The following is a 9,670-nucleotide window of genomic DNA, read 5'->3' as shown; positions in this document are numbered from 1 at the left end:
GTCAAAGCAAATCAAAGTTCTGAAAAATTTTGCAAATATTTTAATTTTCATTTTTTGACTTTTCCCCAAGTTTGCCTTTAGGTTTCTGAACCCCACACATGCAGTATTAATATTTTTAAAATTTAGAAAATAGGAAAAAAATCACTCATTCACTGTAAATATCACTATAATAATTCAGTTTCAGAATTTCTGCTGCCTTGACAGCATATGCACACTGTAAAAATACTCAACAACAATAAGTCTCTGCTAAAGAGGAGAGTTATTTAATTTTTTTAAAATGTTGTACTCAAGAGTGCTGCCTGAGGACGTCCCTGGTGGCACAGTGGACAAGAATTCGCCTGCCAGTGCTGGGGACACGGGTTCGATCCCTGGTCTGTAAAGATTCCACACGCCGTGGAGCAACTACGCCCAGGCGCCACGACTAGTGAGCCTGTGCTCCAGAGCTCACGAACCTCAACTACCGAAGCCCACATACCCTAGAGCCCCTGCTCTGCAACAAGAGAAGCTACTTAAAGAGAAACCCATGCACCACAGCAAAGAGTCGCCCCTGCTCTCCATAACTAGAAAAAGCCCGTGCCGCAACAAAGACCCAAAGCAAAATAAAGAAAAAAAAGACCCAGCATAGCCAATAAATAAATAAAAAGTGTTGTCTGTTACAGTAAACATGGGTCCAATCTCCTCAATTACATAAAGCATTGGGTTTGCAGTAGTGTTTGAGCACGCTCAGGGGTGGGCACCCTGGGAAGCTCTGATCTGGAGAGCACATGAGGGTACCCTGCCTGGACATGAGATTTAGGGATGTTTTCCCACACTGTTGGAGGAAAATGTAAAGGATTGGTAGAAATTACCAGACTAACAGTTACAAGTGGGGGAGAGTAAAGGCACTATTTCAGGCATAATGAGAGAAGAATCAGAAGTACAAAGAGCATGGCATGTTTGAGACAGTAAATGGCATTCCTATTGCTGGGGCATAGAATTTGAGGTACGAAGTGACAAAATATAAGTTAGAGAAGCCAAGTAACACAGGAGACCCTCTATCAGAATGTCCTACCCTATAGAATACACTTATGGAAAGGAAATTAAATGGAGCATGCAAACATGCTCAGTGGATAGAAGTAATAAATTAATGTAAAAATGTGAGTGCACTAAAACTGAGCATAATTTCCCCCTAATTTTCCTCTACAATGCCAAAAATGCACCTTATTCTTCATTTATTCTATTCATCACTTATCTCATTCACCATTTATTTAATATTGGAATCAAATTATTAAGCTGAAGACTAAATTGAGTGTGTTATGTCTCCTAATGACTCATGTAGGAATGGCACTCTCAGATCCTATTTTATTGTGACAGGAAAGTGCACGTGACCATCTCCGTGATGTTAAACACAGCATTGGAGAACCAGCCATGCTGTGAGATGAGGTTGCCTCTGTCAAGGAATACTAGGTCAGACTGGCCTGAAGGATATTTGTTTTCTGGGACTGTACAGAGTTTGCCCAGCAAGCATTTGGAGTGTTTCACTTGGAACATCAGTCCAAGAGCAAGTCTGGAGAAAGGGAATCGAAGGGAATTGAAAGGAAAGGGAATTGAAGAAGCATAAGAAGGGACAAGGGGAGGAGGTCAGAGCCGGGTAGTCTTCTCAGGACAGATGATCAAATGCCAAACACAGGCAAAGAGGTTCAGTCCAGTTCTCAAACTGCCACCCAAGGTCTAAACAGAAACTTGATCCCCAAGTGCCGGGCATGTGGACATGTAGCAGGTAGCTAGGTACCTGTTGAGAAATGATGAGGATGAGCCAGGTCATTCAACTCTTTTAAATGAAGCAAAGAAAACAAGAACTGAAAACAATGAGAGAGAAGCAGGTCTCTGGCAGCCCCTGGGGTAGTTGAGGGGAGCGAGGTAGAAGATGACAGAGCAGAATCACATGGATTGTTCAAGAGATGCAGGAAGAAGCAGGCCTGGCATGGTACAGTGGTACAGCTCCAACAGCATCACAAGATTTCTGGCCCAGCCCTACTTCCTGGACTCTTGTAACAGGGGAAGTCACTTGGCCTGTACACCAGAGACACAGTAAATTGTCCTCTGAGCATTTGGAAATAAACGTTCACTTGGAGATGTAAACACATTACATTAACTGCTCAGAGGTATGCAGTCAGCTCAGAAGACAAATGCTTCCGAGGCCAGCACGACTTGACTGGAGGGAGAACATTAAGAGGTCTAAATAATTGTGAATACAAGGCAAAAAGTAGAGGCAGTCCTTGACTTTCCTGTGTCTTTCCTGTTTGTCCTGTTACACAAATGCTCCTTTCATATTTCACAAAGACACTCAAACCATCATCTCACACACACTGAATGTACCCTTTCCCACCTCGGCTGACCAGTGGACATTTGGAGTTGCCACAAGGTGGCACTGCCTGCCAGCCAATAGTTCAATTCATCACTGTTGCCCTTGCTGTACCCATTACTGAAAATCATTAATTTTATTGCCTTTTTCCTTAATACCTTATAAAATGAGGAAAACTTGGAAGTTGTCATAAACGAGAGAATATGCTGACAAAAAAGATCAAGTATCTAATCCCTGTATAGTTACATTTCCCCTGTAAAATAAATAGTCATTCTCATGTATACTTTTTAATCTCTTGTGGAATTTCAGCAGGATCAGTTAACATCCTAGATGCAACCAACCGACATGATCACATGCAGTTGCCTGCAAGGTCGGACCCTGGACCGTGGGAAGCCCAACAGGCAAGTATTATTTTGTGAGTCTCTTGGCAGATTTCTGGCTTTTCCTATTTTCAAAACTCTAATTTTTATTCACCATATGCTTTTCCATTTGAATTTTTTCCAAAGAATCAAAACAGAGACAGAGTTTCAGTTTGGGAAGGTGAAAAATTCGGGAGATGGATAATGGTGAGAGCTGCACAATAATGTGAATGTACTCAGTGCCACTGAACTGTATAGTTAAATATGGTTATAATAGTATGTTTTACATTGAATGACTTTTCAGTTCAGTTCAGTCATTCAGTCTTGTCTGACTCTGTGACCCCATGGATGGCAGCATGCCAGGCTTCCTTGTCCTTCACCAACTCCCGGAGCTTGTTCAAACTTATGTCCATCGAGTTAGTGATGCCATCCAACCATCTCATCCTCTGTTGTTCCCTTCTCCTCCTGCCTTCAATCTTTCCCAGCATCAGGATCTTTTCCCTCAGGTAACCAAAGTATGGGAGTTTCAGCCTCAGCATCAGTCCTTCCGATGAATATTCAGGACTGATTTCCTTTAGGGTGGACTGGTTGGATCTCCTTGCTGTCCAAGGGACTTTCAAGAGTCTTCTCCAACACCACAGTTTAAAAACATCAATTCTTTGGCACTCAGCTTTCTTTAGAGTCCAACTCTCACATCCATACATGACTATTGGAAAAGCCATAGCTTTGACTAGACGGACCTTTATAGGCAAAGTATGACTTTTACCACAATTTAAAAAAATAAATAAAGCCCTTGAGAAACAGATGAAATATAATTAGAGTACACTTTTAGCTAAAGTATCAATTTACTTAAAAAAAAAAAAAGCTATGGCTGTACAGAGTGCAGCATTTTGAGGTCCTTTGTGCCTCACTAATAGGGGATCAAGCAGGAGAGTGGCTGTCAAGTTAGTGGGGACCACAGAGTTGACTAGGATAGATGTGGGCAATGAATCCAACAGAGAGTTACCACGTGAGTGCCAAGTCACTTCAGTCATGTCTGACTCTTTGTGCCCCCATGGACTGCAGCCTGCCAGGCTCCTCTGTCCATGGGATTCTCCAGGCAAGAATCCTGGAGTGGGTTGCCTTGCCCTCCTCCAGGGGATCTTCCCGACCGACCGAGGGACTGAATTAGCATCTCTTATGTCGCCTGCACTGGCAGGCGCGTTCTTTACCACTGGTGCCACCTGGGAAGCCCCGAGGGTTGCTGACTAGGGGCCAAAAGTCAGGATCAGAAAGATCCAAGGGAGGCACTGAACTCATGGAACAGGAGGATCTCAAGTGAAAGATGAAGACAAAATTGGGAAGTGGAACAGAGACATGCATGGAGAGGAAGCAGTGTAGGAGCAAACAAGAGGATCTAGGATACTATTCCACTAATACAGTGAGTGGGGGTTTGCACCTTACCACGGTGAGCTGGCAGGTGTTTGGAGTATGTATCAACAGGGGCTGAAGCTCTAGGCTCAAGACAGACTATTAATTTCTGACTCATCAAGTTCTCATTGGATGACTCGGGAGAGAGGGGGACATTGTACAAAAGCTGGGAACTAATGTAGAGCCTCTGTCATAAGGCTAGGCTGAGGTCTGAAACTGAGAGACGCCATTGCTCCTTTATTCCTGTGGGCATGGCAGGGCTGGCTGAATTTTGTTCTCCCCAAGTATATAGCCCTGTGCCTTTCTCAAGTTACCAGCCATGTAATGGGTACAGCTGCTCGAATCTTTGAGGCTGCTACTCTTGCTGCTAAGTCGCTCAGTCATGCCCGACTCTCAGCGACCCCATGGACTGTAGCCTACCAGGCTCCACCATCCATGGGATTTTCCAGGCAAGAATACTGGAGTGGGGTGCCATTGCCTTCTCCATGAATCTTTGAGGAGCAGGTCAAAATTGAAAGGCTGACTGAGAAACAATGAAGGGAAAACTTGTGAGAGCTATTTTTTGAGTTGGAATCATACACTCCCTCCCTCTTCTTGAGGTTATAGCACCACCAGTCCTTTTGTTGGGAAAATGCTTTCCAAGACTCTGTGGAGTTCTGTGGGGGCTGCCAACCCCAGTTCTCTGCGGAACACCCAGCTACTTACAAGGGAGAAGAGAACCAAGAATGTGCCCATCATAGTTCTCACCTCTGGCCAAATTACTGGCCCAAGGAACAGGCATGTGATTCAAGATAGACCAGAGTCCTTCCCTGGAATTTTTTTTTTTTCTTGGAATTTGTAAACAAAAGGGAAGATCTTTTTTTTTTCTCCCCTTAGGTGGAAAATTATAAGAATGTGGCCCTAGAATGGCTGGCAGTCACATCCCCCACTGGATGATCAGCCAAGAGCCCCCTTCGATGAAGGACTTGGCCCAGCTGCTGCGATTATTGTTGGTACTCAACTTTGGGCTGTCAGCCTTCAGGAACTGCCTCAGCTACAGAGAGCCTCTTCACCCAAAGTCGCCCCTGCCCTGGGCTGCCCATATTCAAAGACTGGTGGCTGCAGCAGCCAGGCCTCTCCATCCAACTCTGGACAGCTCTGAAGAGCCATTCTAACTCCACAGTTTATGGGTCTGCCTAGGCCGGCGTGTGGCCTGAATCACAACTCAGCTTTCTCTCTGCCCAGTCCTGCGTCCAGCTTTTCCCTTCCGCAGGTGTTAATCCTGAGGGTTGTCATTGTTGTGGTTTAGCAGCTCATTTGTGTCTGACTCTGTGTGACCCCATGGACTGAAGCCCACCAGGCTCCTCTGTCCATGGGATTCTCCAGACAAAAACACTGGAGAGGGCTGCCATTTCCTTCTCCAGGGGATCTTCCCGACCCAGGGATCAAAACCACACCTCCTTCATTGGCAGGTAGATACTTTACCACTGAACCACCAGGGAAGCCCTAATCCTGAGGGTATCCCTTAATAAACATCCTAAGCATTAAAATCTATGTCAGCATCTTCTTTCTAGCCTGCAACGCCCATCACAAAGAGGAACTTGAAAGAATGAAATCAACACACATAGAAAATATGAATTAGAGAGGGAGAGACAGAGAACCAGAGAACTGCTTATGCCATCACCCAGGGTCCAGCTCCAATCTTGGTATCCTGTGGTTTGATTGTGTGAGCCAATTAATCCACATTTTAGGTGTTTTGTTTTAGAGTTGGTTTGAGTTGGCTTTAGTATTTGTGTCCTAGTGAATACAGAAAACAACGGAACAAACTGCAAGGATTACTGTGCTTTTTAAATATTGATTAAAAACAAGTGATGTCTGGAGGGTACCCGTGTGACATTGTGTCATTTATTGACCTCTCTGTGCCTTGATTTTTTTCATCTGCAAAATGGATACTATTACCTATTTCATTGGATTGTAGTGAGGATTAACTGAGTTATTAATAATTCAGTTAGAACAGTACTGTACCTGACATAAATTTATTGTAAGTTGGTGCAAGGGAGCCATTCTCTTTCTTCATTTAGAAATCAATGGGGGACTTCCCCTGTGGCCCAGGGCCCCATGGTTAAGACTCCAATCTTCCAATGCAGGGGACACAGATTTAAACACTGGTTGGGGGACTAAGGTCCCACAGGCTTTGAAGCCAAAAAAAAAGTCAGTGGTACCAAGCTTGTGCCAATCTTGAATCAGTGACTCTTACGCAAATTCCTTTTGTTGCTTTGTATGTTGATGATATCATGATATAAGACACTGAGATTATTTAATCAGGCGTGCAAACGCCAATACCTATAGAAACAAGCCAGCAGTTCAAATGAAGGAAGCAGGGAGTAATGGAAACTATGGCAAAATAGAAAGCATACACTTTGTCTAAAGTGAGCAGTGACCCAAGCATAGCTGATATGCTTCCTTTACCATATGCAAGGACCTTCCTTTACCCTATGCAAAGGAAGGCTTATCACTGCTAAATTTTTAATTTTTCAGGGAAAATTTTAAAACTGTACTTTTAGGTAAACTTCTATTTTTTTGTGATATTGGCCATTTAAAAAATACAATGAAGGCCAAACAAAACATATCTGTCAGTCACCAGCTTGAGGCTTCAGTTGTACAATATTTATTGAGTGGTAGTGGATTCTTCTTAAAATATTTTAATCAAAATAATACCCAAGCATGGGTCTTACCAAATAGTATAGAAAAGCTTGGGGTTTCCCCAGTGGCTCAGTAGTAAAGAATCTGCCTGCAGTGCAGGAGATGCAGGAGACACGGGTTCGATCCCTGGGTTGGAAAGATCCCCTGGAGGTGGGCATGGCAACCCACTCCTGTATTCTTGCCTGGAGAATCCCATGGTCAGAGGAGCTTGGTGGGCTACAGCCCACAGGGTTGCAAAGCATGAGACACGACTGAGCATGCACGCATTCACAGAAGAGCTTAAAACTAAATCAGCATTCCTCTGACCCCCTTCTCTCAGGCCCCACCCTGAGAAAGTTACATTTTCCTAAATAATACCACTGTTTCCTGACTTATCATTTTAGACATAATGCTTTTAATTCATGACTTAAAGAATGAACTCATTTACCATTAATTATATTTTTGAGATTCAACCATGGATATCTTCAACTTTCCCCTAGTTATCCAGTTTCTTTTAACACTATTGAGAGCTGAATCAGTCAGGATTCAGTCAAAAACCATGACAATCATTTGATCAGAAAGAATTCAATGTACGAATTGTTTAAAATCATATAAAATGAACTGAAAAGGGCAAAAAGAAGACTCTAATACAGAGTTTCTCAAGTTCAGTGCTGTTGGCATTTTGGGCTGATTAATTTTTTGCAGTGGGGGCTGTCCTGTGCATTGCAGGATCTTTAGCATCATCTTCATTAGATGCCAATAGCACCCAGACTTTGGGCTTCCCTGGTGGCTCAGACAGTAAAGAATCCGCCAGCAATGTGGGAGACCTGGGTTCAATCCCTGGGTTGGGAAGATCCCCTGGAGGAGGGCATGTCAACCCACTCTAGTATACTTGCCTGGAGAATCCCCATGCACAGAGGAGCCTGGCAGGCTACAGTCCGTGGGGTCGCAAAGAGTCAGACACAACTGAGCGACTAAGCACACACACACAGCACCCAGACACAGACACGCCCCCTGAACTGTGACAACCAAAAATTCCACACCTCTACTGGGGCTGCTGAGGGGGCATTATGAAACTGGTACTTCAGGTGTTAGAAAAACTGCAAACTGGATTCAACTGCTACCAGAAAAGGGCCTGCAGCTGTGGAGGAGAAACTTTGTGGGAATGAGGCTCTCTGGAACAGGAAGGACCCTGGGAGGAGGAGTCATTTTTCCTCCTCCAGCCTTGCGCCCACCCTTTAATACCCCCTACAGGCAGAGCCTAGCAGCCAGCCTGTCCGCAGAGAAAAAATGTGATGGACAGAGACACAGCTCTAGTGTCACAAAGGTAATGGAGAAGGTGGTTTGGGCCGAAAGTGCTGGCACAAGTGCCAAGCTCTGGACTAAATCTCTTGTGTATTATCCCATGTGATTCTAAGCTTCTTGTGCTTCCTAATCACTGGGAATCTGAGATGCAATTGGAAAGGTAAGCAGGAATAAAGAAAGGTCATAGTAAGTGGTTTGAACTTATTCCCAAGGAAAATAGAGAGCCATTGAAGACTTCAAGCAAAGGAGATACGCATTTATAGACAACACATTGGATACTCTTTCCTGATGGCTAATCTTATCCATTGTGAATTGCTCCTTCTGGTGTTGCTCTCAGTATAACCTGATTTCCAATCCAGGGGACATTTTCCTTAAACCCCTCTAGGACTGTCCCCTGTCAGGGTTAATGGCTCCCTCCACTGGGTGCTCAGACCTTCTTTACGGGCCTCTTTGTCTTTGTTGTTGTTTAAATGTCTGTTTCTTCCACTAGACTGTTAATGCCTCTATAGGAATTGTGTTTTATTGATTTTTGGCCGCCCGCAGTCTAATGTATTAAGTGTTCCTTAAAGGCTTAATGGAAGGATAAATGAGCAGGAAGGGAAGAAGAAATCAAAATATAAATTTACTTGTTAACCTATGCCTCTTAGATGCATGATAATTTTTCACATGACAAATACACATTAAGGAAGAATATTCACAAAAATTATGGGATGTGGCCAATGTTTCACTTAATTTAACTCCTTGAAAGATGTGTCCACCCCACTGACATACTCCAAGACACATACAGAAATAATTCTGGATTACAGACTAACACTCCGAATTGTTCTACTTGTTCGATTCCTGAACTCATTTTTCCTTCTCTCCTTTCTGAGCCTTCCCACCTACAGAGTCTCAATCTAGGGCTCCCCAGTTGGGTGGTTGAGCTGATTTCTCCAGCCTCCCACTCTGACTTTCTTCACTTTCATTTCTTCCTCATAGCTCAGCAATTCTTAACACCCTCCAGACCAGATCTGACCCCCAAGGCCTCTTTCCCATGGTTCCCACCAGAAACCACCAATAGGTTGAGGTGTCACAGTGAACAAAGCTTCACTTTAAAGTTAAGGAGACTGAAGTCAGTCCCACCTTAGCTCTGTGACTTTGGGAAAGTTATTCAACTTTACTAGTCTTCCATATCTTCTTTTCCAAAGTGGCTAATAACGTCTATCTTAAGGGGTTGTTAAGAAAATTAGACTAGTGCTCGCTTCGGCAGCACATATACTAAAATTGGAACGATACAGAGTAGATTAGCATGGACCCTGCGCAAGGATGACACGCAAATTCGTGAAGCATTCCATATTTTTATACAGTATACTAATGCATATATATGGAATTTGAAAAATGGCAACGATAACCCTATATGTGAGACAGAATAAGAGACACAGATGCATAGAACAGTCTTATGGACTCTGAGGGAGAAGGTGAGGGTGGGACTTTCTGGGAGAATAGCATTGAAACATGTATATTATCATATGTGAAACAGAACAGCATTCCATGTTCGATGCATGAGACAAATGCTCAGGGCTGGGGCAATGGGATGACCCAGAGGGATGGG

At 43.8% G+C, this 9,670-nt stretch overlaps 1 non-coding gene across 1 annotated transcript; it reads left to right on the top strand.

Moving 5' to 3' along the window:
• The first annotated feature begins 9,312 nt into the window (after window positions 1–9,312).
• Window positions 9,313–9,419, top strand: LOC145504006 (U6 spliceosomal RNA). Its single transcript, XR_014051999.1, has one exon. It is a non-coding gene; the product is annotated as a U6 spliceosomal RNA (small nuclear RNA).
• Window positions 9,420–9,670: the final 251 nt, after the last annotated feature.

The sequence above is a fragment of the Giraffa tippelskirchi genome, chromosome 4 (genome assembly GCF_054371585.1).
Source record: "Giraffa tippelskirchi isolate mGirTip1 chromosome 4, T2T-mGirTip1v1.2.pri, whole genome shotgun sequence".
NCBI classification, from domain to species: Eukaryota; Metazoa; Chordata; class Mammalia; order Artiodactyla; family Giraffidae; genus Giraffa; species Giraffa tippelskirchi.
This window is presented reverse-complemented; position numbering and strand designations above follow the sequence as displayed.